Here is a 25,946-nt window from a genome sequence, read left to right as displayed (position 1 = left end):
CCCCCAAACATGTGACAACCATAACTGTCTCCAGACATTGACAAATGTCTCCTGGGGTTCAAAATTCCCCCCAGATTGAGAACCATTGTCCCCTCTGTACTCTTTCCTCACTCCCATCCCCGTCCCGGATAGAAAGCTCTCTGACGCAATGACTGTATCCTCCTGTTTGTATGTATTCTTGCAGCTCTGCTAATTGCCTGTTCACATCCTTTGCCCAACTTTCTATGGGGGTTGCCATCTTCTTCTTTTGACTTGCCAAGGGGAGGTCCTTGTGCATTCTACAGATTAACCCCAAAGAGGCCTAGACTTGTATTCTCCCTTTCTGTCATCTTGCTATTAACTCTCACTTTACAGATGAGGAAACAGAGGCACAGAGTTGCTAGTAAGTGTGTGTATGTGTGGGAGTGTTATTGGCCCCTGGGCTACAGCGGCACCCCTTCCATCTGAATGTGACTTCCTAGCAAGGCAGACAAGAGTAGGGTGCTGAGGCTAGAGAGGGCCAGGAGGCAGCTTCCACAAGTTCCTGCAGCTCATCAGTGGCATCACCTGGATCACCTGGCTGTGACGTCCAGTGTCCCAGGAATTGGATCTGATCCAATTGATCTAGGAATGACCAACTGATTTTGCTCATATGCCCGACAGGAGCCCCCGGCTCTGGTGAATTGAGTTTGTTGGGGGTCTAAGGGTGTCTGGGCGGGGAGGGCTCCATGTTGGCTCTGCCTTGGGAGAGGGTGCACAGGCTTCATAGACACGTCATTGGCAAATTTCTAGGGCCTGAAAAATCACCAATCCATCCTCTCATTTTACAGATGAGAGGGGTGTGTTCAGCAGGAGTAAGTGTCTTGCCCAGGCCCCCATGAGGGGGTGGCTAGGGTCAGTAGGGCCTCCTGCTGCCTCATCCCACTGACCCCACCCAGCTGGGCCCTCCGGTAAATCCCCTTCGATTAGATTGTTGGGGAGAGTGTGTCTCTGGGATGGGGTTCAGGGTAGGGGGTGGGGGCAGGGGTGGCCCCTACCTACTGTCTCCTGGAGGAGGGAGACTGGGCTTCTACAGCCTGGTAAGGGGGGGAGCAAGGGCCAGAGCTTGAGCGAGTTAGTTTCAGCCAAACTTTGCAAGAAACCTTTTGCAGAGCAGCTGACTTGGTGCAGCTGTTTCATGGGGCCTGGTTACTGAAAGGGGAAGTTTGGCTGCATTTAGATTGTTGTGCACAAAGAGGAATGGCGGGGGTGGGGTGGGGAGGGTGGGCCGGGTGGGGAGCCTGGGGAGGGAGGTGGGGTATCTGGGAGGAACACCAGCAGGGACCATAGGACAAGGGTTTGATTTGGGCCCACATATTGTCACTTTGGAAGTTCTTGGGGTTGGGGTGGTGGAAGTTGGGGTGGAGGAGTGAAGGGGAGGGAGGAAGTGAAGGAAGGGGGGATGGGGCAGGGAGAATGAGTTCCCAGCCAGGGATCCTGGTTTTTTTCTTGAATCAGAAGTCAACATGAGTGTGCTAAGAGCATGCCCGGCCCTGCTCCAAAGGCCCAGCAGTGGTACTCTCTAAAGGGGCACAAGGAGATGGTGAGGGGGCTAAGAGAAGGGGAAGCTCTGTCAGGATGGCCAGCCCTGTGGTAGGGAAATACCCTTCTCACCAAAGATGTACAGAGATTTCTTGGGACAGCCTGAAATGTCCCATCCTAGGCTCAGGAATGCTTCTTCCCTGGGCTGGCCTGGGGCTCAGGCCACCACAGAGGGAGGACTCCTGCCCAAGTCTCCGGGTGCTGGGGGAGGAGGCCTGGAAGGGCCCAGAGAGCCTGATCCATGGTCCCAAGTCTCAGGTTCGAATTCCGGCTGGCAACAGGGAGGAGCAGTTCCCTTGCCCGGTGACAAGTGCCTTGGGCTGCAAGTTCCAGAGGAAACTGCAGCCCCTGATGACCATCTGGGTCTTCCCACTCTCCCAGCCCCTACCATGGCCACTGCTCCCCACTACCCCCCAAGCCGTGTCCATCCCTGTGTGGTGTGGAGATGGGATGATGGGGTGGGGGGAAGGATTATAAATTCAACTCTGGCTTCTTTTACAGAAGGTCCTGCCCAAATCAGAAATGTGCCCAAGGCAGCCCCCACCTCCATGGGCTGTGAGGACCTTAGAGCCAGGGTCCATCTGTCCTACAGTGACCACATGACACTGCTGCAGAGACAGTGCCAGTATCTTTCTCCAGGGCATGGTAGAGTCGGCAGCCAGAGGGTCCTGCTCTGGGGACGGCGGTTAGAGCAGAGGCAGGTCTGTCTGACTCCACGGCTGAGCATCTGAGAGGAGAAGCATGATTCTCAAAGACCCTGCTTAGAAGGCACCTTAACCCGACTCAACTTAATTCAACTCGTGACTCCCACTCACTCCATTATCCATTGAGTGCTACTGAGCCTGATGGTGTGCCTCCCCCACGCTCAGAGCTGGGCATGGAGAAAAGAGCAAAGCAGTCCTAGCCTCTGCCCTCATGAGACTTGTAGTCTGCACATCATGGGTCTCTGTCTACTGAGCCCTGGGATGCGAGGGGTGGAGGGAGGCAAGGCTCTTCCCCGGGGGGCACTGTGGGCTCCAGGGGAGACACGATTTACGCATGTGAAACACCTGGGGACAAGGCGATGCGCAGTAGGTCCTCTGACAGCCGCCTGTGCAAGTGAAGGCGGCTGGGTTCGGACTGAGTGGGCAGCAGGCTGTAAACGCCCTGGCGGACTCCACTGCAGCCCCGTGACAGCTGAGTGATTTCCTGAGCTTTGCAGCAGGACGGCTGGCCCCGACTGTCAATACCTCAAATAAAACACATCCGTCCTGCCGTGAGTATGTTGGGTTGGGAAATCTTAATAGACTCCGCCATCCTTCTTGGTTCCTTCTCTCAGCGGCCAGCCCCCTTCTCTTCCTCCTCCCTCCCCCTCACCAGGGGGCCAGAAGCCTTCCATGCCAGGTGACAGGATTCCAGGTTTGGTGGACTGCCTGCTCTTTACAAAGCACGGGGCCAGCGACAAAAGGTTACAGACTTAAACCACGCGGCCCCTACCCTTAAGGATTTTCAAACAGACTCCCATTCACAAAGTGCTGTAAGAGAGGATGGTGAAAGATGCTGGGGGAGGGGGGTGGGGGGAGGGGGTGGGGAGGAAGTAGGGAGTCGAGTCCCATCCCTGATATTTGTGTGTGTTGCCTTTTTTTAATTTCAAATTTCAGCAAGTTATCAAAATATTTAAGCCATTCTTGTAGACCCTTTTCACAGATTCACCAATTATTTACATCTGATGGACTCATTTGAGAAAAAGTCAGAGACATCTTGCCCCTTTCCCCCTAAACTCTTTGTTGTGTTTCAGGGACATTCTTCATATGGTCTGGTTTCCTTATAGCTGAGCTTATTCCTCTTGTTTTCTGACAGTGTTGGGTCATTCAATACCCTAAACATATTTAAAGGGAGACAGCTAGATTGGTTTTTTGCTTGAGGCCACGGTGGTGGACTGGCTGTAGGGCTGACAGGGCGCCCTGGGTCACAGGGTCCTTCCAGGAAACCCTGGGGGCACCAGCGGCTGTGCCTGAGTCTGCTTGGGACTGGGCAGCTGGTCTGCTCCTGTCCTGGCAGGTCTTGGCTGCACTCTGTGCTCTCCTTCCACTTTGTTCTCCTTCAGTGTTCCACACACTCTCCCACCCACAGATGGAACTGTCGCGTGATGCTGGCTTTCCAGTGTCCAGCATGGCCTGGGGGAAGGAGAAGTGAGCCTGGCTGGGCACCCTCTCTGGGCCTTGGGCTCCTCTGAAATTATAGGAGGCCTCCATCGTGTGGTCTGGCTCCAAGGCCTATGGTCCTGCTCAGGACTGGCAATCTCAGGGAACATTTTCCAGGGTACGACTGAGGGACAGAACGTCTCGGCAAGATGGGCTGGGCTGGGCAGTGTTTTGGAAAGACCCTGCTTGTTCTGGGAGGTGTTCAGGATACTGAGGTTTTGGAAATCCATGGTGGCTGTTCACTGCTGCTCTTGACCACTCCTGGCTGCTCCTGGCCGCTCCTGGCTGCTCTTGGCTTTGGGAGGAGGGATGGATGGGTGCTGGCTTCCTTGGGCTCCGTGGCAAGGGTGAAGCCCAGCCCTGCTAACCTGGAACCAAGGCCTCTGCTGGGCCTGGGGAACGCAGCCTAGATGCTGGTGTGACCTGGACCCTGGAGCCATCAGATGCTGCTCACACCTGGTGAGACCCAGCTGGAGCTCTGCTCACACTGGTGCAGACACAAAGCCAGTGGGGCCGCGGGGCCTGAACTCCGGGTGGTCCTAATGGAGCAGACAGGAGAAACCCCGTGAACCCACAAGACAGAATATGCTGGAGACATTTGACCAGGCAGATCAGTTTTGTGCAAGGAGAGGCCAGGGAAGGGCCAGCTGAGCACAGGCCTGAGCGGTCAGGGAATGCTTCCCGAAGGAGGTGAGGCCAGAAGCCTCCTTTCTGTTCTGCCCCTTCACACAATCAGGATGCACAGGATCCAGTCCCAGCCCTGTTCCTGCGACCTTGGGCAAGGCAGTTTATCTCCTTGGCCTGTTTCCTCATCTGTGAAATGGGAAGTGGAGCACCTGAACCATCTCCCCCGGGCAGTGCTGAGTGGCAATCTAATGTGATGGGCTTCCGGGGCACCAGGAGAGTTTATGAAAATACAGCTGGGTGGGGCCCTGTCCAGACCTTGAGAGCCCAAATCTCCAGAGGTGAGGCCTCAGCTTGTATATATATATTAATATAATTTTATTGAGATACCCGTACACACTATACAATCCATTTAAAGTATACAGTCAGTGGTTCACAATATCATTGGATAGTTGTGTCTTCACTACCATGATAATTTCCAGAACACTTGCACTATTCCAGAAAAAAAAATTAAAGAAAAACCCCATACATCCTATATACCTTGCCCCTCTCCCTTATCGACCATTAGCATTGCGGTTTACCCAATTTTAAGATTTACAGTAGAGGTACGTTAACTAAGACAGTGTAGTATTATATCTATATTATATATAGATATATATATCACTGGAACAAAACAAAACAGACCGAGGTAGATCCGTATAAACATGGGCAAATGAATTTTTAAAATAATGATTGTATGTGCTATATTGCAAAATAAATAAAGTGGGGATTTTTTTGAACCAGCTCCCCAGAGGCCAGGCCAGGGATAACTAAGGGTCTTCACATCCACAGGCCCTGACCTAACTGTAGGCTCGGCATGGGTGCATTTCTCCTGGTTGCAGGGTGGCCTGGTGCAGGTGGAGGAATCCTGGCCTCCCGCTGGGCCATCTCTCGCCGCCGCCACCCCACCCCCACCCCTACCCCTCGGGAGCCGTACCCCGGTCGGGCCAGCCTGAATGCACCCCCTTCTCCTCTCCCAAGAACCTGCCTCAATGCCCTCCATTACCATTTCCATGGTGCTCTCCTCCAGGGCCCCATGGAAATCGCAGGGCTTTCTGAGGAATCGTGCAGACTTCAGAAAAGACCCCGGGCCCCCTGCCCACCCCGGGCTCCCTCTCCAGCTCTAATCCCGCCCAGAGGCCGGGAGACAGAGTTCCCTCTCTCCTCGGCGGCCTGTCCGCTCATTCTCCAACAGCGCTGACGTTTCTCTGTGGCCCAGCTGGCTGCAGTTTTTAGAAATAACAATATCCCCGGGGGGAGGAGCGGCGGGCTGAATGGGCGCCTTTGTCCCGGGCCCTGTGAAGCCCGATTAATTATGCGCCGCGGAGCGAGGGCAGCGCGGGCGCCGGACGGCCCCTCCGCGGCTGAATGGCCCGGGCTTGGGAGCGCGGCCGCGGATTCCGCGCCCACCGCACAAAGGGCCGCGCATTAGAAAACCCGCAATTACCTCGCGTTTTGTATTTGCCGCTCCGGGCCCTTGTCTCGCTGACACTGTGGACGGCCCCTCCCCGGGCGGCTGCACTTTGAGGATTTTCAAGTCCTTTCTTGGTTACCAGGGGCGACTGGGCAGAGGGCTTGGCGAGAGCGGGAGGCGCCAAGTATGGGGTGGGCTTGTGTGGGTTGTGGGGGAGAGAGGGTTGCCCGGCCCCCCGGGTCTGGGAGGAGAGTGTGGGTCTGGCCAGCCATCAGGCAGTGGAGTGAAGGGCCCTGGGAAATGGACCTCAAGTGTGATGCCCTCTCCAAAACTGGAGTCCCTTTAGAATGCAGGTTCCTGACTCAGTAGGTCTGGGGCGTGGGGCTCAGGAAGCTGCATTTTAACAAGGAGTCCAGATAATTTTATTTTTAAAAATCAGAGCATAATCCTTGAAATGCACAGATCCTAAGTGTATAGCTCCATGTGTTTTGACATAGATGCACGTCTTTGTAACTATAAGCCATCAAGATATAGAACAGTTCCATCACTCCAGAAAGTTCCCTGGGGCCTCTTTCCAGTCTCTGCACTCCACCCCATCCCGCAGGCCACCACTGTTCTAAGTGCCATTGCCATTGCTAAGGTTCCCTGTTCTTGGACTTCGTGTAACTGGAATCCTAACGGTATATACTCATTTGCTTCTGACTTTTTTTTTTTATCTAGTATACTGTTTTGAGGTCCATTTGTGCTCTTGCTTGGATCAAAAGTTTGTTTCTCTCTGTTTTTAAATAGCTTTATTGAGATGTAATTCACATGCCATGCAATTCACTCATTTAAAGTGTACAGGTCAATGGCTTTAAGTATAGTTACAAATTTGAATGACCACAATTGACTTTGGAACATTTTCATCACCTCAATAAGAAACCTCACACCCCTTAGCAGTCACTCCCGAAATCTCCTTCTCCCAGCCCTAAGGGACAACTAATCTATTTTCTGTTTCTACGGGTTGGCCTATTCTGATCATTTCATAAAAATGGAATCATTTGGTCTTTTGTGACTGGCTTCTTTCACTTACATAATGTTTTAAGGTTCATCCATGTTGTAGCATGCATCATAAGTACTGCATTCCTTTTTATTGCCAAGAAAATTATTCCATTTTTGTTTCCTTGTGTCATATATTATTTACCCATTCATTTATTGATGGGTGAATTGTTTCTGCTTTTTGACTATTATGAATATTGTTGCTATGAATATCTGTGCGCAAGTTTCTGTGTGGATATCTATTTTCCTTTCTATTGTGTGTATACCTTAAAGTGGAATAGCTGGGTCATATGGTGGTTCTAATGTTTATGCTTTTGAGGAACTGCCAAACTGTTTTCCAAAGTGGTTCAGCCCTAGGTGTTCTTAAGAGTTAACAGGAGTGATGTTGGTTGGGGTTTAGAAAACCATGGCAGTCAGCACTATTTAACTGAAACTTGCATAAGAGCAGCCTCCAGAAAAGCCTCTTGACACTGTTTAATCTCTCTTAGCCACTGATGCCTTATTTTTAAACTTTTTTTTATTGAATAATGTAACATATATACAGAGCAAAGAAAGAAAAAAAACAATAATTTTCAAAGCACACCTCAACAAGTAGTTACAGAACAGATCCCAGAGTTTGTCATGGGCTGCCATTCAGTCATCTCAGGTTTTTCCTGCTAGCTGCTCCAAAACATGGGAGGCTAGAAGAAATATTAATATAGTGATTTGGCAGCCATACTCGCTTGTTAAATCCCATTTTCTCTGTTATACCTCCTTCTTCTCCTTTAATCCTTCTCCCAGTCAATAGGGATATTTGGAAACTGCCTGTTCTGACGTTTTCATGTTGAGAAGGGGTGTCCACACCAAAGGATAGGGGGATGTAATTAATTGATAATCTTGGAGAGGCTGGTCCTTCTGGGTTTTAGGATTTATCTGACCTAGGAACTCTCTGGGAATTATATGTTCCAGGAAGGCAAACCTTTATAGAGTCTCAGTCTGAGCTCTAGGTGTTCTTAAGAATCAAGTGATGTTGGTTGGAATTTAGCAAACCATGGCAATTAGCACTATCTAACTGAAGCTTGCGTAAGAGCAGCCTCCAGAATAGCATCTCAACTCTATTTGATCTCTCTTGGCCACTGATGTCTTATTTTATTATATTTCTTTCCCCACTTTTGGTCAGGAAGGCAATGTTGATCCCATGGTGCCAGGGCCAGATTCATCCCTGGGAGTCATGTCCCATGTTGTCAGGGAGACTTTCACCCCTGAATTTCATGCCCCATGTTGGGGGAAGGGTAATGATTTCCTTTGCAGAGTTGGATTTAGAGAGAAAGAGAGGCCACTTCTGAGCAACAAAGTAGCTTCCTGGAAGCAACTCTTAGGCCTTTTTATAGGTAGTCTTAACTTCTCCACTACAGAAATAAGTTTCATATGGGCAAGCTTCAAAGTAAAGGGCTTGGCCTCTTTTCTTGGAAGTCCCCAATGGTTGTGAGGGTAATGGGTTTCCCAAGTGGGAAAGTTTAATGGTCCCATTTTTTTTTCTTTGGACCCTCAAGGGACTCTACCAGTATGTTTTAATTATCAGCCTACCTTAGTCTGAGATGAGTCCTGCTATTACATTAAACTATACAGAATCACAGGGCCTCATTCCCATTCTGGACTCCAGGAGTTCGGATTGTTTAAATGAGCTATCCAGACAGATTGATTTAGATTGTGTGCTGCTGTAAATTTAGTTTCTAGACACAATAAACCTCTCTGCCTTTGGCCTTATATAGGAGGTGAAGGTCTAGAGTACATACACTATCATACTTAATCCCAGTCAGATTGGCTTTATTTTTATCTCTAATTGAGGCCTGATCTTTTTTTTTTGTTGTTACTTTGTCTGTTATTTATGTAGCTAAGCTAACTTTCAGGGCTGCAGCACTCCACTTCTGGGTCTTAGGTGCCACAGAGTTACTGGAAGTTCCAGGAAAACTATAGTTGATACATATATAGCTCAGTGTCTCAGAATCTGGAAATACACTTACAACTTCAGACTTCAGTGTGGCTGCTATAAGGGTTTACAATCTAGGCTCCAATTTTCTTATCGGTATTTTCTGAAAAATACCTTAGCATATTTGCTCGTTTGTTTCTGGCTTATTTTCCACAACATATTGTCCCCAAGATTTATTCAGTTCATTGCCTGCCTCTTTTTTTTTTTTTTTTTTTTTTTTTAACATGGGCAGGCACCGGGAATCGAACTCAGGTCCTCTGGCATGGCAGGCGAGCATTCTTGCCTGCTGAGCCACCGTGGCCCACCCCATTGCCTGCCTCTTGATGTCCTTTCTTTTTGTAGCGGCACCATATTCCATCATATAAATGCATCACAGTTCGCCTTTCTGCTTCTCAGTCATTGTACCCTTCGGCTCCCTCCATCTATTGGGCATCATGGATAATGTCCAAAATAAACCAACCATATATTAGTATCCTCACTTGGTTGTACTGTCAGCAGCACTCTCAATTTTAGACAGTTTTCACTGGTCCATAGAGACAAAGAACCAACAAACACAGCCTCACCAAATGTCAAGCCAAAACTGCTCCTTATCACTTGCCCCTCCTCCCCAATTAGTTGGGTACATTGGTTTTTATGATTGTTTTATTAATGTCTGTCTCCCCTTCTCGACCTGATGTATGCAGGGCTAATGACTACTCTGCCCAATAGAGAAACCATGGCAGAAATGATGACTTTCAATGGCAAGCTATATAAAGGATACAGATCCCTGAGGCCCCAACCTCCAGCCAGTGCCAGCCATCAGATTTGTGTGTGAATGAGACTTCAGATGATTCCCATCCCTAGCCTTCAATTCTTTCAGCTGAGGCCTGAGGCAACAGAGCAGAGACAGCCTTTCCCACTGTACCCTATCCAAATTCCGGAGCCAAAGAATCGGTGAACATGATAACTGTTGGTTTACACCAATGTTCTGATGACTTATCACACGGCCATAATAACTGGAACACACCCAGTACTGATGTTTCTTTCAGCTTCTCAATCTTGCTTTACACTCTCCTTATGCCATTCCTAGTTCTAAGCGGACCTCCTTTTTCCAGGTTTAGCTTGGATGTCACCTCCTCTAGAAAGCCTTCTGACCTCCCCCGAGACTGAGCTGGAAGTTCCTTGTCTGTATCCAGGTACATACAGCCAAGTACTCTCCATGTTATCCAAAAACTTCATGTTTGGATGTCAGCTTCCCCCATAAGAAGGGCTCTCTGAGAGCCGGGATAGTGTACTTTCCTCTCTGGCTTTCTAAGAATCCAGTACATAAATGTTCATTTAAAGATGAGAGTCCCACCAAGGCAGAGTAAGTGGAGGCCTGAATTAAATGAAATCACTATTCAACTTCTCACTCCTGTGCCTATCTTCTTTGGACGAGGCTTTGAGCAAGAGAGACAAAAAAAAAAAAAAAAAGAAAGAAAATAAGATAAGTTCTCCCTCCAAGGGGAAGTAACAGTCTGATTAGGGAGATAGTTTATGAGTAAATGAAGTTCACAACCTCCAGAGAGGGGAGAGATGAGCATGGACTGGGGATGTCAGGGCAGGAGGCGGACCTGGATTACCAGAGCTCTGGGACAGGTCCTTCTCTGACAGAATTCCAGGCTTGCTTTTGTCCACCCCAACATTGTCAGACCCCAGATGAAGATCATTGGATGGGGTGGGGGAGGGGAGGGGAAAGAGAGAGGCCAATCTCTTCAATTTGACCTTCTCCCCTTCAGGGTTCAGGGAATGCTTGTGGCTAATGATGGTACCCAGGAATGGATTGTATGTTGCCATGGTGACTGCAGGTTACCACTGCTGCCCTGGTGATCACATGGCAGGATGATGGCATCTCATTGAACACTGGGGGCTCTGGCATAAGTGGATGACATGCCCAGTGAAGGTGAGATTCGCACAGCTGGAGTACTGTGGTGATGGTTTGCAGCCATGAAGTCCAGAAGGACTTTTGAGGTGAAGGCATAAAACCATGTTCAAAAATGACATAGTGACACAATGTGAGAACCCCATGATGATGGCACCAGATCATGCCCATGAATGCCCCAGCATTGGGCATCCCAAAGCAAGGTAAGCGAACAGCCCAGAGGATGCCAGTGAAATAGCACACATATAATCCTCCTGGGAACTTGTTACAAAGACAGATTTAGCTGTGACTCAAGCATATAGCAAAGATGCCCCACAAATGCCCCCATGACCACGTATCAATATGTAGAAGAAAGCCATGGGTTGGTGTATGGCCGTATCAATGGCCTCCCCAGTGCGGACTGTCACCAAGACCCCAGCAGTCTCTCTGATGGGGATGGAGCAAGCGTGTTTCAGAGGCTGTGTCTGGGCCCAGGGCCAAGGGACACTAGAACCAGCTGCCAACTTGCCTGTGACCTTGGGCAAATCATTTCAGCTTAAAGTGTGCCTGTGAAGGCCTGCCCTGTGCCAGGCACCATGCTAGGCACAGATGAGTGGAAGGATGACAAAGATGTGGTTCCTGCCTCTGAGGAGGTGATGCCAATGGGAGAGGCAAATGTGTGACCATCTTCATATGATGTACAAAGGCCAAGGTGGAGACGTGCACAGGACAGTGGAGGAGCACAGGGTGAGGGCTCTTCAACTTTGGAGGTTACCAGTTTCCTGGCTTTTAGCCAAAAGCATTGGACTGGAGGCCCCTAAGGCCCTTTTCCTTGCTACCATTTTGTGATTCACAGTTTTGGTTCCTTGGCAGCATCCTGGTGGTGTTGTGTTTGAGGATCACAGCACCTAACACACATACATGCCTATGATAACTTACTGGTTTTAAAGTGCTCCCATGTGCAGTGTCTCACTTATGCTTAGAACCAAGCCTTGCTAGGAATTTGGAGATGAGGAAAGCAAGCTCAGAGAGGTTAAGCATCTTGCTCGCAGACACACAGTGAGCTGCCTCATGTTCCATGGCCCACATCTTGCGCCCAGCCTCCAGCTGAGCTGGCTTTGTGACTAACTGAAGAGGAGGCATGCTATCTCTAGGTGATGGGTGAGCCCTGGGGCAGGATGCTGTGTTTACAGAAGGAGGACATGGAGCAGGTGGAATGAATTGTGTAGACACAGCAGAGGTGTTAAGCAGAGGCAAGAAAAATCCAGCTCTGCACTTTGTGTGTGTGTGTGTGTGCCTGCATGCATGTGCGTGTGTGTAACAAAGAGTCACTCCTGCTGGATCTCAGAAGCCCTGAATACAGTAATCACTGGGGACACGCATGGCACTGTGGGGAGGGCTGGGGGCCACCTGGGCTGTGGGGACCAGAAGGCTGTGGCCTATACAGGATTGTGAGCCCAGGTGGCACAACAGAACTGGGTTCTTAAGGTTGCCTCATGACATAGATTCTAGTCTCCTGGCAGAAGACAGAGGCAGAGGTACTCATCCTAAACTGAAAATGGACTCATCTAGCGTGACCGGAATAGGATGAATTCAGAAAAATGAGGATAGATGGGGATATTGCCTTATGCAATATCCGTGCCCCAGAATGTGCACATGTTTAATCAAATCTTTTTCAGATCCTAGATCGACAAAGCTATACAGCAACAACAAAATTTATACCCATCTCTAATCAGGTGTGTTCTTATCTCTAATATACCAAAAGCATAAATTATGTTTATTAGAAAATGTAATTCATTGCACTGATTACACTGTTTGTTTTTTCAGGGAAAGGTAGTACTGGGGACTCAGCCATGTCTCCCACAAAATAGATATTCAGGTCCCAACCCCTGGTCCTGTGGATGTGAGCCCATTTGTAAATAAGAGCTTTGAAGATATAATAAGTTAAGATGTGTGCAAACTGAAGGAGGGAGGGCCTTACTCCAATACGGCTGAAGTCCTTACTAGCAATGGAAATTGGCACAGAGGAGCAGTCACGGGAGCAAACAGAAGCCAGAAGTCAGCAGAACCCAGAAAACAGAGGAGAAGACATGACAGGTGCATTGCCATGTGTCAGAAAAGCCAAGGAATCCTAAAGATTGCTGGGCCAGGCAGAAGATATAACCTAGGAAGAAGCAGACTTCAAGGTTCTGAAATGGTGAGCCAGTAACTTCCTGTTGTTAAGCCAACCCACTCTATGGTATTTGTTTTAGCAGCTGAGAAACTAAAACAGAGAATTTGGGCATTTAAAACCAAAATGGTCTTTAAAAAGGCTTGGATAAGGTTTCCAAAATGTCCATATTGTAAAAAAGAAAGTGGAGGAACAGTTTTAAACTGAAAAAGACTAAAAAGGTATAACAACCAAATGTAATTATGAACTTGGATTGGATCTTGGTTTAAAAAACAAATAGTTATAAAGTCATTCTTGAGGCAATAGGAGACAATATGGATTGAATATCATGATATTATGGACTAATTGTTAATATTCTTAAGAATGACAATGGTTATATAGGAGATTGTCCTTATTTTCAGGAGATACATGCTGAAACATTTAGTTGTCAAGTACATCGTGTCTACAACTTACATTCAAGTGGTAAAAAATTAAAATAAGATAAATATATGTAGAGAGATGAAATAAGGCAAGATGGCAACCATTGTTGAAAATAGGTGGAGAGTTTTCATTATACTTTTCTTACAGCTTTTCTGAATGCTTTAAAATTTTTTAAATAAAAAAATTAGGGGAAAATTATAATTCCCTCCTTCTCCAAAAAGGACAAAGGGCTAACAGCTAGTGAAAAGTACATAGTATACACATTTATTATCAAGACTGGAAAAGGATTGTAGAAGAAAAGAAAATTATAGGCCATTCACATTCATAAATATAGACACAAAAATCCTAAATTAAAAAGTTAAAGTAATGAAATCAGTCCGGCAAGGTAGAAAAAGCAGAATACATCATGTGAAATGGAAGTTATCCCAGAAATATGAGGGTGGTGTGTTATTATAAAATCCATGAATGTAATTTACCAGATTAAAAGAGAGAAGCCACATCATCTTAAAAGATGCGGCAAAAGCATTGTATAAAACTTAATCTCATTAGTGATTAAGTAACAAAGCCAAACTAAACAAAAAAGCTAGAAGGAAGCTTCTTTAGTCTAAGAAAGATTATATAGTGGAAAGCTATAGATGCATCACAATTGATGATAAAAATCTTAGGTACATTCTCTTTATGAGTTGAGGATGCCCATTATTGCTACTTTCACTTGATACTTTATTAAGGTTCTTGTCAGCCCATTAACAGAAGAAAAACAAGTTAAAACCATAAAAATTAAAAAGGACAAAATAACACTGTCATTTTGCATAGATGACCTGATTTTCTATGCTGAAAATCAAAGAGAACCTATGATTAGGCCATATAAATAAAAATAAATATAAAATTTTTAAATACCATTTACAATGCCAACATGAAAGAGTCCTGTGAATGTATCTAATCAAAGACATTCAAATGTTTGCAGAGAAAATAATACAATTTTACTGAGCTGCATAAAAGAAGAATAAATAAATGAAAAGATATATCATGTTTGTGGGTGGGAATATGCAATAACTAAAGAGATCAATTCTTACCAATTTAACCCACAGATTCAGTGTAATGGTCATCAAAATTCTGAAAGGATTTTCATGGAACTTGACTATACGGAAGAATAAAGGGCCAAGAATGACAAAAACAACTTTTGAGGATGAAGAATAATCAGGAGGAACTTGCCCTAATAGATTTAAATAATTTTTTAAAGTGACCATAATTGAAACAGTGTGATGTTAGCACATACTTTGGTAAAAAACAATGAAACAGTTTAAAGAACTAGGACGATCTCATGCAAATATAGAAGCTTAATATATGACAAAGTTATTTTATAGTTCAGCAGTGAAAGATGGACTCTTCTACAAATAGCGCTGGGGAAGTTGGTTACACATATAAAAAAAAGTAAAATTACATCCTGAACTTGATCTATATATGGATTAAAGTCCTCTATGTGAAAAGGCAGACTTAAAACTTCATCAGAAAACATAGAAAAAGAAACCGATCGCTGAATAAACATACAAAAAAGTTGCTTAAATGTACCACTAATCAGGAGTGCAATTTAAATTACAAGATAACATTTTATATCCATGAGATGGGCAGATATTAAAAACTACTTCGGGCAGACCACGGTGGCTCAGCAGGCAGAGTTCTCACCTACCATGCCGGAGACCTGGGTTCGAATCCTAGTGCCTGGCCATGCAAAAAAACAAACAAACAAAAAAAACCTCTACTTAAAACCATCATTTACATTTCTGATGGGAGTGTAAATTAATACACTTACTTTAAAGTTTAAAGAACTTTAAAGAGCAATTTGTCTTGAAGATGTAGGTGTCCTACCTAGGAATTCCCTTTCATCTGAACTTTAATGTACAATGAGAGATGTACAGCAGTGTTCATTGCAGCTGTGCTTTTCTTAGTTAAAAAGGAGAAACAACATTAACTCTCTTTGGAAGGAAGATAAAGGAATACTGTTCAGCAGTCAAAATGATTGAACTAGAGCCACATATAGCAACATTAAAAAAAAATCTCGAGAACATAATAAGTGGAATAGGTAGATTGAAAAAGGGTAACTATCATTTGGTGTTATCTATTAAAAATATACAATCTGTGAAAAGACAGTACCCATTGTTTATAGATTAAAATGTGTAGTGAACGTACTAAAATATGCACGTCAAGTTCATGGGTATGTATCCTCGGGAATTCCAAATTCCACTTCTGTATACGTACATAGTCCAGAGAGATTCTCACGATCCAGAGAAAGTCCCCCAGATGTCTGCCTTCCCAGCCTGGGCCCCAGGCGTGTGAGTGAAGAAGGATTTGAACATTTTCCCAGGAGAGTAGAGTCTTCCATTCCCCTCAGGTGGGAAGTGGTTCCAAGGCACAGGGGCACAGAGAGAGGGTCCAGTGAGGGAGGAAAAGCCAACAGAAGGATGTGTTGCTGAGCTGGGAAACTGGGGTCCAGTCCCACAGGGGCTGTCTGAGTACCTTCAACAGCAAGGCACATTCTTCACAGCTTCCATCCCTTACTGGTCTAGGCTTCCCCGTGGATGTCACCTCACTTGCGCTTCCTGAGTGTGCCTGTGTGGGTGGGTTCCCTCTGCAGCCCAGGCCACTGTGTAGGAGAAGCCCTAGCGCAGAGAGCAAGAAACACGTGGCGCTGCTTGGCAAGGTACACTCCACACGGCTGTTTGCTGCAGCCCTGTCAAGCAAAAGAAGGTCTGAGCGGGTGTGAGGCAGGGCCAGGGGACATCCAATGCACAGGGCCAGAGGGAGACATATACAAGAATGCTCATTTTGGGGGATGGGGAGGTAGGGTTGTCTGGATGCCCTTCGCTGGGGGGAATGAGATAAATAAGGTGTGATGGATGCACAAGCAATTAGATGTACACCCAAGACATAGGTGTGCACAATATGTATGTAAACTAAAGGCACACGCACGCAGCACAGCAGTGTATGCTTTATAGGATCATGTGCAAGCAAAAGATACATACCAAATACACTGATGTGGTTGCCTTTAGTGGGGGTAGAGGTGGTGAACGGAATTAAAGGGATAAATAAATAAAACAAGAGGCCTCTGCACGGATGAGGGTGACTCTGAGGAGAATAATTCAACTTCTGCACCCGAAGTCCAAACAAGATCAAGTGATTCTGCCAACTTCATAATGGGGCTCATATCTTGGCTGGGGGTTGGGGGATGAAGGTATGGGGTGGGGATTTTGCTGTATCTGTAATGCTTTATTTCTTTAAATAAGATAAGGCAAATATGGCAAAAATGTTAACACCGCCTAGATATGGGGAGTGGACATGTAGGTTTTGTGAGATTGTTTTTGTCTACTTTAAATACATCATACTTTTGAAAGTGTTTAAAACGATCAACAGTTGAGACACTGCAAAGTAACTGTGTGACTTTTGCTAGAACTCATTTCTGATTGCAGTTTGGCCTTTGAATACTTTTACAGAAATGAATGGCTGCCCTCGTCTGTCAGTGAGGCAAGGCCCAAATAAGGAGAAGAATATGAAGAATTTGACTCTCCATCGATGTGAAAAGCACTAAGTAAGAACTTTGGTGGGTGGGAAAAGTCACTGATAGAGTGCAATCAAAAGGATGAACAGCTTTGGGAATAGTTTTTTCTGATTGGTTGGATCAGATCCGCCTCTCAGGACTCTGAAAAGATCATTGATCAGTGATGGGCCTTCTACAGCTGTGTCTATAATATAGATTCTATGCTGCAGTCTCCACCGTGTGTGTGTGTGTGTGTGTGTGTGTGTGTGTGTGTGTGTGTGTGTGTGTGTGTGTGTGTGCGTGCGTGCATACTCTGTGGTCCCAGGCCATACTGACAGTTCAGAGGGGACCCTGAACCAATCTGGGCCAATCATATTCTTTCTCGCATGACTTTGGAATTTGGAACTAAGAGGCAGAGACCGGGAGCTGTTGGGTTGGGGCTGCTTTAGTGGACGTGTCCTGGGGAGGAGGTTCATTGACTCCAGATGCTTAGATCTTTAGAATTGCCCTGGTTCTGGCTCTTCCTGAGGCTCAGCTCTTCAACCCCTTCTTGAAATTTAATACATTTATTATTATTTGCCAGAATTGGTTTCTATTACTTGTCCTGTGGAATAGGTTAATATATTTTATTTTATTATCTTCCAGCCTGCCCCTAAGGCTGCTGCTAACACACACGGTATCTTTGTTGTCTTAGAAAAAGATGCCCCTCTGGGTGGACAAATGAGAAAAAGCTGTTCTTTCCTCCAGGCAGACACAGCCTCTCACCAGAGTCGGGGTTTGGCCAGTGGAATGTGGGGCTGGGTTTCCTCCCAGTTCCTTGGCCAGGCCCCTTTGTGCAATGCACAGACCACAGGATCCATCACGGTGTCCCCCCTCCCCATCTGCCATTTGTTCCTCACTGACTTGGCCTCTGCATCAAGGTGTTATCTAGAATATGAAGCATTACTCCAGACAAGATTTACCAGAAGAGCTGGTCTGTCATGCATACCCTATTCAAGATTTTTACCTACATGATAGTGATGTAATTTTTCATATTTGTGCCTGGAATTCTGTTCAATGTCAAGCCTAAAGGAAATTTAGGAAAACTCCATAGCCTGGTTAAGTGAGCGGAAGCCTCATCTCTTTCTGATAAATGATTTATAGGCTTTAGAAGAAGCCTTCCATCAAACAGTCTGGCAGACATTCTTGAAATGTCACGGGATACTCCTCTTTCCCTTAAGTGAACAAGCCTAGTAAGAGTGTTGCGAGCAACAGCGCAGGAGTGAGTTGACAAGCAGGTGTCCGCAGGCTGCAGTGAGAGTGACATGGAAACCACAATCAAGGCTTCCATGCTCAGGAAGCCAGAGACCTGATGGGCATGGGGAAGCAGCCATCTCGTGGAGGAGAAAGAGCCTGGAGAGGAGGCTGCTCGAGCTCTTTCATATGATTCCTCAGTTCATTTGACAGGCAGAGAGCTGCTTACTGTCAGAAGTACTTGGAGATAACATGAGTTTCCCACAAACTTTCTGAAAGCTAAGTATAGAAAGCAAGTCGGGGACTTTCCCAAGACAGGTGACCCACCCAGTCCTGCATCATGCACCGTCAACCTCTGTGTCTGCCAGCACAGGAAGCAGTGTAGACTAGCAGTACAGGCTCTGAGTCTAGAATCAGAATGCTTGGGTTCAAATCTCAACTCTGTCCCTTTCTAACTGTATGATCATAGGCAGTCTACTTAACCTCTTGTGATGGTTTGAAAACATGTCCACAATTCTTTGACTCTCCTCCCATTAAGAAGCAGTGGCTATGTCCTTTCCCCCTTGAACCTGGGTGAGACTTTGTAAATGCTTAGACAAATAGAATGGGGCAGAAATAACACTATCTCTGAAGCCAGGTTAGAAAAAGCCATGCAGCTTGTGATGATTTCTTTGGGACACTCAATCTGGGAGCCTCCAGCCACTGTGAAAGAAATCCAGTTACCCTGAGCCTGCCTTGCACATTCAAAGAGAGAGATACTTGGGGAGCCCCAGGTATCCAGTCCTGGCCCCAGACATGTGCGGGAAGAAGATTCAAGCTGACACCAGCCTCCGTCCCCTTTGACTGCAAACTCACGAGAGATGCTGAACCAGAACCATCTTCCTAAGCTCAGTCATCTCCAATTCATGAGCAAAATAATAACCGTTTTTGCTTTAAGATCGCTGTTTTGGGATGGTTTATTATAATGCAATAAATAAATGATGCACACTTTTGAGTCTCTGGCAGTGGAGAGCTGCTGTCACAAAACCTAAATCCTGTGACTTTAGGATTGGGAAGTAGTTGGAAGTCATAAGGGCTTTGAAGATATTCTTAGGATATAAAGGAAGCTGCTGGTGAGGGCTTAACGGAAAGTGAGGAAAATCTTGTTGGAAGCAGGAGGAAAAGGGACCCTCATTATGTGACAGCAGAAAGTTCAGCAACATTGTCACCTGAAGTGATGTGGACAATAGAAAATGTGCCTCATGAACTGATGATCTGGGCTAAGGAGGTTTTTTTTTTTTTTTTTTAATTATCAATGTATAAAATACATAAAAGTGCACAAATTGTAAATGTATCTCAAGGAATTTTTACCAAGTGCACACACTCTTATGACCAGATCAGTGTGGAATATGACCAGGCCCAGGCCCTCTTGTGCCTCTTCCTCCCCAAAGGGAACTATTCTCCTGTCCTCCAACACGTAAATTAGTTTCGCTTGGTTTTGAACTTTATATAAATGGAATCATACTGTATGTATTCCTTTATGTCTGACTTTTTAAATTTAATGTGATGCTTGTGAGATTCATACCTAGAGTTGTGTGCAGCAATAGTTGATTTTTCTCATTGCTGAATAGCACATTACTGTGAAAAGTTGCCATAATTTGTTTCTCTGTTCTACTGTCATCAGTCATGAGTTATTTTCACTCTTGACTATTATGAATCATATTTTTATGAAAATTATTGTACAAATCTTTTGGTTTACATATATATATATATATATATATATATATATATATATATATATATATATGCACTTCTGTTAGGTCTATACCTGGAGTTGCTGATTATAGATACTGCCAAATAATATTTCTAAAGTGTTTTTACCAATTCACACTCTCATCAGCAGTGTATGGGAGCTCTGGTTGCTCCACATTTTCAGCAACACTCAGTAATGCAGGCATAATATTGGTCATCTTCTAGGATTGTGCTCTTGCTCAAAGTCAAGAATTTCAGTAGGTATGAATCCAATGCTCCCAAGTTGACATCTCCCCCTGGCTCAACTCCATCCCAGGCCAGTCCAATCCAGCCACATGTACACATGCACACATTTGTTAAAACACATAGGAAAGAAGCTTTCTAAGGCTTCTGGAAGGATTCATGAGTAGATTAAAATAGCCAAGGAGAATTTTAAGTAGACGGCTGGAAGTGCACACTGGATTATTTTAGCTACATATGATAAAGATAGAGAAAGATGAGTTGAAGGGAAAGCCTCAATTTTCAACTAAAATTTATAGGAAATAAAAAAGATTCATGGATTTGAAGGGTTTGAAAATAAAACGCTTTCTCATTCTCAGCCTCCTCAGTTGTTAGAAGATTTTTAAAGTATGAAAGGACTTCAGGACAAAGATGAAATCCAGGTGGAATGATGAGGACCTTTGTTTTGTGAGATCTAATGCCTCACAATATCTTTCCTATAGACAAAAAGCCCTCTAAGGATTTCAGGAGAGTGCCATATCGCTCCCCTTCATTAAAGAATAAGGCTTCCAAGAATTTTAAGGGAATCATCCCACAGCAGCCTCACAAGAAGCTCAAGGTCGAGAAGCACTTATCTTTTTTTTTTTTTTTTTTTTTTACCTTAGTCAAGATTTATTTCAATACCTGGAAACATTCAGATTAATTAAATGGTATTACCGTAACTTCTTAAAATACATAAATATAAACTTCATAAAAAACATTTGAAAACATTGACACAGATTTCCAAAAACAATGGCCATTTAAAAAATACAAGGCAACAATAAAATATCAAAGAACTTTCATATACTTAAATGAGGACATAATTAGCAGCAAACTAGTCAAATAAAATAAACAGAAATCTGTCTTCACATTTTGGATGTTTAACTCTGCTTCATAAAATAACTGAGGCATCTTTTGTTCAAGCATTTTATTTCTAACATTAAATTACATTATCTAAATATCTTTATAAATGAAAAAAGACACATACTACTGTTTGCCAGTCATACACCATCAAGTAAAATACAACCGAATATCCATGTTTCCCGATAATCCAATGTGACTTTAGATGTTTTTCTATATACTTTATTCTAATTTACTTATGCAAATTAGGGAAACTTATTTATAATGGGTTGTTTACATCTTTACAATTACCTTCCATATACTGCTCCTCCTTTCCAAAAAATTCAGTGCTCAAGTGAAAAATGATACAATGTAGTATTTCAGAGGCCCAAAGCAATCTGTAACCTTCATTTCCTAAATATCAATTTCAAATTTCTCCCTACCTAAACAAAGCCTCAAACAGCCAAAATTCAGTTAGCAGGAAGAAAAATGTATGAGATATAGATTTAACTAGAACTTTATGCTTTTCCCCCAAACTACAAGCACTCTTTAGTCTGGCATTGAACATACACTACAGTTTAGATTTTTTCAGGCTTGTAATTAACATAAAAAAGATTTATTTCAAGCTTTTTTATAATTGAACTGGCTCTTAAATATTCTCAGGGGAGAGGAGTCCCAAGAATTTGTGTTCTTTAAGAAACTGGCATATATAAATGGTATACATAAATGAACAGCTATATGTTCAGCCAAATCTTGAAGAAACTGGTATTTTTCTCCTAAAAGTACAACGCAGATGTTCAATCTCCTGTGAGTGTACAATTGTAAGCTAATCTAAATGGAAAAAACAAAATGAAAAACTTGACACTGACAACTATTTAAAAGAAAAAAGAACCCATCCGCCCCCCAAAAATGCTGAAGAACAAGAGTATCTCCTCTTAAAGAGAAAAATGTTATCCAGCACAAAAAATGAGAACTACAGAATTGAAAACTAGATTTTTCTTTGACTTAAAATACAAAAAAAATAAAAAACAAAAAAAATTTTAAAAAAATAGTGGATGGAGGAAGACCATTTACAACTGAGGCAGATTAATATAAAAATGGAAAATGGAGTACAATGATTTCATCTCATGAAGGAAATGACTGAAATGAAATTTTACAAGTCTTCATACCTATAATAAACTATATTAATGTGAAAAAATATCAGTACACAATTATCAAAAATACAAAGTCTGAATTTTTTCCTCTTAGGTTCATAATAGACTACCAAACCTGTTTAATGCATTTACTTGTACAAGCCTCTCTGTTTTGCAGCATATGCTCTACAAGTACCTACTTACATACTGGTATTTTAAGAATCATGCCTCATCTCAAACTTTTTACCCATTATATATACGTTGTTGTTTTGCATGGGCAGGCACCGGGAATAGAACCTGGGTCTCCATCATGGCAGGCAAGAACTCTGCCTGCTGAGCCACTGTGGCCCACACTTATTATATATATGTTTTATTTTCAACATAAGAAACTTAAGACCTTCCTAAGTGGTACATTTTAGGATGCTTTTGGGTTTTTAATTAACATATTACATAAAAACAATCTTGAATTTTACATGAAATCTTTTTATTACTGTGGCATGATGGCTTTAATTTAATAGCTGAAGCATAAATATAGTAATTACATTGTACTGTTTAAACTAATTCATAGCTACAGGAAAATGATTGATTTTGAAAATATCACCAACATGAGACTATGTAGTTATGAGCAGTGAAATACAAGAAAACAGTGAATGAATAAGTAAGATGTTTTCTCAGCAGTGGCCATTCATTATTTTGCGATTAGGAACATGGAAGAAAGTGTCTTCTTTTACTTTCAAGTGTTCTGGTAATTCTAGTCGTTTCTTAGCTTCTTCAATATCACCCTGAATTGCTGAAATAAGTGATTCTAAAGAATCAAAGTTCTTTTCTGGTCTGAGGTAACCAATGATAGCCACATTGAGCATTTCTCCATAGAAGTCCTCTTTAAAGGTATGTATGATGTGAGTTTCCACGGACTTTTTCGTATTCTTGTAGTATGGGTTCCATCCTATGCTCACCACCATCTTATGGACATTTCCACTTCCAACACTGGCCCAACCATAGTAAATGCCAGTGGATAGATCAGTTGGAAGATTATCGACTACTTGTTCAGGAAAGTTAGCAGTAGGGATGCCCAGCTGCTTGGAGCCGCGATCGAAGCCCCGCACAACCTGGCCGCGACAGAAATAGGGTAGGTGCCTCATGACGCCACCCGCTTGCGGGGCGGGGTGCGGCCCAGTCTGCGCCTCCGGCGGAGTCGCCGTCTAGGCGGTGCCCGGAGCCTCCCGAACCCACGAGAAGACACGGAAGGGAGCTCGGCCACTCGCGCGCACAACTGGCCGCGTGGCTACGACCATGCGCCGCGGCGGGTCCCTCACGGCGCTGACCCAGCGGAAGCTACCGGGTGCTCGAAAGGTTGCGTCTCGGCCGAGAAGCACTTATCTTGATGAGATTTGTGGAATAGTCTGACTATTTGAGTGAACCTCAGTAAGTGTCATGGGAAACTCACAAAGTTTGAAACAGAACTATATCGTCAGGAACACCACCAGCTTGAACTAAATGGCACAGAGTAGTGCAAAATGAAAAACCTTTGGATTCCCAAACTTCTGTGGGAAGAAGGCAAGCTGAGAAAACTGTTCATCTGCAAACACCAGCCATTTTTTTTAATGGAAAAGGAGGGATTACAGATTATGTAACCAACGTCCCGGAGAATGGAGCCAAGAGCCACAAAGAATCATTCCTAGGCAGTAGAACTAAGTCCTAATCAGGAAATTGCCAATGTGCCTGCCTGGATTTCAGAATTGTTATGGGCCAGTGATTGCTGTGTGCCGCCCTTTTTTCTCCTTTTGAATGAGAGTGTTTATAATGGTTATCCTATGCTATTCCGTCAATGTACATTGGGTGGATATGGAGAAGATGACATTTCTTTTGTTCATACATGTCCTTAGTTAAAGGGGAATAGTATTCAAGGAGTGGTGCCTGAATTAATTGCATCTGAGGAACCTCCTCTCTATGGTTTAGAGATGGTGTCCTAGACTTCTACCTTGACCCTGACTCCAAAATAGAAACTTTTGGAGATCTTTGCAGGGGATGAGTGTATTTTGCATGTAGGAGGAATATAAACCTTTTTTATTCAGAGGGTGGACTGTGGTGGTATTAAACTTGGCCTCAAATTTGTTGACATGTATCCTATCAAGAGATAGAATCAATGTCCCCTCCCCTGGGCAGGCCACTGAAACTGCCTCAACAGATAGAATGTGCTGGAACTGGCAATTCATGACTTCCAAGGCTAAGGGAGAAATGGTGGCACAGCTTCTGCCTCACTCTCTCTGTCAAGACACATGCCTCTGGAGCCCTGAGCTACCATGGAAGAAGCTCAGCTGTTGTGAAGCTGCCGTGCAGGAGAGAGAAGGTGTAGGGATCATTCAAAGAAAGAGAGGCTTGAGTAGCCCCAGGTCTTCCCGCCTTGGCTTTGTCCAGTCCTCCCCAGATATGTGAGTGCAGAAAGCCTGTAAGATAACTGCAGCCCCTTTCGCCGTCTGACTGCAGTTTCATGAGACCCTGACCCAGAACTGCCAGCTGAGCTACCTCTTCAGCCCCCAAAACAGTGAATGGCAATGAATGATTGCTGTTTTTTCAAGCCACTAAGTTTTAGGGTGATTTGTTACTAAGCAATAGACAACGTGTTTAAGCCCTGTTTGTTTTCCTCATCTATAAAGTAAAGCCAGTGTTATACCTACTTCAAAGGGAGTAGGTGAGTTAAATTTTATAAATCCCCAAGCTCAGGGTCTGTGTTTATTCATTCAGGCTCAAGGAATATCATTTAGCCTTTAGAGAGTTTCCCAGTGGCTGGTATCCTGGATGTTAACAGGGAGTCAAATACAAGTGAGATTTAGTTTATGTATGCGTTACTGAAGAAGAAATTATGTGCCTAACGGTGGCTATTAGTTGAATAAATGAAAAAAAAAACTTTTTTTTGGTGTGTGTAGTAGCTAGTCCCCAGAGATGTCCCCAAGGAAGCGCCCTCATGCCCTGTGTGATCTCCTCCCGTACTGAATCTCACCTGAACCAATAGAATATGGGCAGAGTGATGCAAGCTTTTCTAAGGCTCAGTGGCTTCCATTTGGGCACTTGAGGGAGCATCGAGCTGTTATGTAAGAAGCCTGGATCCCCTGCTGTAAGCCACGTAGAAAGACTACCTCTAAGTGGAAATGCCACGTGGAGAGGGAGAGGCCTTGAGAGAGTCCATGGAGGGCGAGGGAGCCCCTGCCACCGCAGAGTCCCTCTGAGCCCAGCCTTACAGAATCCTTACCAGGGGCCAGAAATGGGAATGAGCCATCTAGAATCCGCCAGCTCAGCCTGGCTCCCAGATGACTGCACTCTGGCTGCCATTTGGCTGCCCTAGCAGCATGAGACCCTACAGTGAGATCAATAGAAGAACTTCCCAGTCAACTCACAGATTTTTGAGAGAGAAGACATATTTGCTGTTAATTTTAAGCCACTTAGTTTTAGGGAGGGTAGTTACATAGCAGTTATAATAACCAGAAAGTAAGTGCCTAGGACAGTGCCTGACACATAGTAGGTGCTTGAATAAATGAATGACCCTCTTTGTTCCTTTCTTCCTAAACCTTTTTCCTTCTGGTCTTTGTGCTTCTGAGATGCCCTTCTAGCCCCCTGGCCACCCTCGTCCTCTCCTTTTGTACTTTCCTTGTTGGAGCAGAGGGTCTAAACTAAAACAGGTGCTCTTGAAGCCTGACAGGGAAGTTTCCTTTCTGAGGGAATTCTGGGCTGCTGATCTTTAGGACAATGCTTTCTTGATTCCCAGTGCAGCGGGAGCAGCTCCCAAAAGGAAAGAGAAGAGAGAATCGGCTCTGGAGCCTACCTGTCCTAGGTTGGAATTCCAGCTCCTCCACGTCCTGCGCCCTGATGGTGTGACATGGAGCTGGCGCGTTAACCAACTTCCATGTCTGCAAAATGGTTGGCTA

At 44.7% G+C, this 25,946-nt stretch overlaps 1 long non-coding RNA gene and 1 pseudogene across 3 annotated transcripts in view; one reads left to right on the top strand and one right to left on the bottom strand.

Moving 5' to 3' along the window:
* Window positions 1-19,770, top strand: part of LOC143660751 (uncharacterized) — a 94,822-nt gene extending 75,052 nt beyond the window's left edge. For 2 of the 3 annotated variants that reach the window (XR_013164231.1, XR_013164230.1), the window contains 5 exons: window positions 9,922-10,002; window positions 10,585-10,748; window positions 12,386-12,442; window positions 12,534-12,903; window positions 16,785-19,770. This is a non-coding gene — a long non-coding RNA (uncharacterized LOC143660751). Of the gene's footprint in view, window positions 1-9,507; window positions 9,761-9,921; window positions 10,003-10,584; window positions 10,749-12,385; window positions 12,443-12,533; window positions 12,904-16,784 lie in introns of those variants that run through there. The other variant, XR_013164229.1, reaches the window with a different exon arrangement.
* A 2,795-nt stretch (window positions 19,771-22,565) lies between these two features.
* Window positions 22,566-23,281, bottom strand: LOC143660748 (riboflavin kinase pseudogene; annotated as a pseudogene).
* Window positions 23,282-25,946: the final 2,665 nt, after the last annotated feature.

Source organism: Tamandua tetradactyla, chromosome 17 (assembly GCF_023851605.1).
Source record: "Tamandua tetradactyla isolate mTamTet1 chromosome 17, mTamTet1.pri, whole genome shotgun sequence".
In the NCBI taxonomy this organism is placed as follows: Eukaryota; Metazoa; Chordata; class Mammalia; order Pilosa; family Myrmecophagidae; genus Tamandua; species Tamandua tetradactyla.
This window is presented reverse-complemented; position numbering and strand designations above follow the sequence as displayed.